Source organism: Oratosquilla oratoria, chromosome 32 (assembly GCF_046742065.1).
Source record: "Oratosquilla oratoria isolate Oo_2021 chromosome 32, ASM4674206v1, whole genome shotgun sequence".
Classification (NCBI taxonomy): Eukaryota; Metazoa; Arthropoda; class Malacostraca; order Stomatopoda; family Squillidae; genus Oratosquilla; species Oratosquilla oratoria.
Genome location: NC_134808.1, coordinates 14,054,590 through 14,057,089, shown reverse-complemented (window position 1 = coordinate 14,057,089; position 2,500 = coordinate 14,054,590).

The window sequence follows — 2,500 nt, the reverse complement described above, 5'->3', positions numbered from 1 at the left end:
TCGTATAATTATTTCTTTTTTTTCGAATGTGAATTTTTCGGATCTATTTTACGATCACGCAAACACATTTTTCACTTCTTTCTTTTGTGCATTTGAAAGATCTATTTTTCTATGGAACGGTTACGTTAGATTAAGCTAGGTTATGTTAGGAGCTATTGGACAACGTAAGTTTCATGTTAGATATCCGTGGTTGCTTGTTTTATGGAATGTGACCAATATTTCTATTACGCTAGGTCTCGACAAAATCCACCGTGTCGTGTTTCGTCCTTTCCCTTTTCGATAAGCATTTAGCTCTAATATTGCACATGTCAATCATCCATTTCCATTAGGGTTATGTACTTCCAAACACTTTATTTCCTTACTTTTCTTCCAATCCCTTCTGGATCATTCCTTCAATATAATTTCCTCAACCACTGGTCTATTGCTCTACTGGAGAGCTCTATTATTATCATTTCTTTTTCCAAATCCTCTTTCAACAGCTTTCTTGGTTTCTTGTTCTTTACCCAAACATTATTCAATTTGCCTTTATTGTTAATTCTTATGTCCTATTAATTATTATTCATTTATCATTTACTCATGTCCTATTATTTTATTTTTGTCCTATTCTATGTCCTATTTCTATGTCATATTCATGGTGTTTCGTGGTTTCAGCTTTATTTCAATTGGCCATGCCCTGCAAGTATTTACCTAAATAGTTGTTCAATCTATTTTTGCACGTCGGCGTCATTACCAATAAATACACAATATCCCTTACTTTCTATTTTTTTTTTTCTATAAAACTGACACATTTTTTTATCTAACATCTCTCGTATCAGTGTTTTTTTACTCGGGGATTGTATTAAAAATGAAATGAGATTTGTTAATTCTTCGTGGGGATAGCTTTTTTTTTTTTTTTTTTTTTAATGGGGTTGAATCCCTCTTAAATTATTTGAATCCTCTAAAAAGAATCCAACCAATTTAAGAGGGATCCAACCCCTTTGAGAGGGATCCAACTTCATTGAAAAGGATCCACACTCCATAAGTTATAGCAGTGTGTGTGGGGGGAATATAGGACGTTTCGGCTAATATCCCCAGTGTTGCTAATATTGTTAACCCATTCAACTCCGATGACAAGATGTCTTGTCATTTGGTCAAATAAAACAAAAAATCATAAAACACCAAAATGTTTGATCAAACACCAGAAAAATATGACGTCAATCCTCGCTTCGCTCGCAGCGAAGCGAGGACTGACGTCATATTTTTCTGGTGTTTGATCAAACATTTTGGTGTTTTATGATTTTTTGTTTTATTTGACCAAATGACAAGACATCTTGTCATCGGAGTTGAATGGGTTAATTTCTAAATGGATTTTTTCTTTTTATGAAATTACACTTGATCTATATCTCCCTTCAATTAACAATATTTTTTTATTCACTGTACGAAAATGCATCGAAAAGATAATTGAAATTAATCATAATGATCTAGTTTCAAAAATTATCTTTTGTATCAAATTATTGCATAAAATATTATTGTGTGTTTACAATATCACAACAGGGAGAAAGTGTTGTATGTTTTAATTGAAAAAGGTGCTATTGCCAGTAATGTAATAATTTTTTTTTTGTGTGAATTAGGATTACCAGGTCCCAAAAGAGCAGACATAATGCATGCCGAATTACAGAACAGAATGCAAAACTGATGTGAAGGCAGACGACAAGGGACGACAACTATTACATTTTCTGCGCAGTTAGTCACAACATCCGAAATGGTCAACCAAATTTCTAAACAGCAAGACTTCTTTGTAATAATAGACTATTAAGAAAATTTGTACAATGCTCTAATAAAATCAAAAACTTATTCAGAATTATGTAACATTATTGTGTGTGTGTATGTGTGATTCACCATGGTCTTGGATCACGTGTTGGACTCGTGATCGACAACTATTTCCCTCCCGTAAGAAAGTTGAGACCTCGTATATGACCGATCTATGGGTGTACGCATGTATGTGCATACATGCATTTTAAGCGGACGTGGTCATCTGCTTGCGTGTGTGACTGCACGTGCGTTTGTGGTTGCACGAATGGGGGCGTGTGTTCACGCGTACGTGCATATCCTGAGTGCAGTTCAGCTTTAGTGACGCACCGAAGCCAGGCTCTGTCTAGCGGTTCGCCTTGAGGTCGCCCGGTACCGACGCAAGTCTTCGTCCATATCTCATCTCCCATGAAACGACAGGACAAGGCAAGTTTTAGATCTCAATTATCGTGCACAAAGAAAACCCACCTGCAATGATTTGCTCCCTCCTCTTCTACGAAATGTCTTCATATATATTTATATATATATATATACATATACTGTATATATGTATATATATACATATGTATATACATACGTGTGTGTGTGTGTGTGTGTGTGTGTGTGTGTGTGTGTGTGTGTGTGTGTGTGTGTGTGTGTGTGTGTGTGTGTGTGTGTGTGTGTGTGTGTGTGTGTGTGTGTGTGTGTGTGTGAGCGTATGTATGTGTGTGTG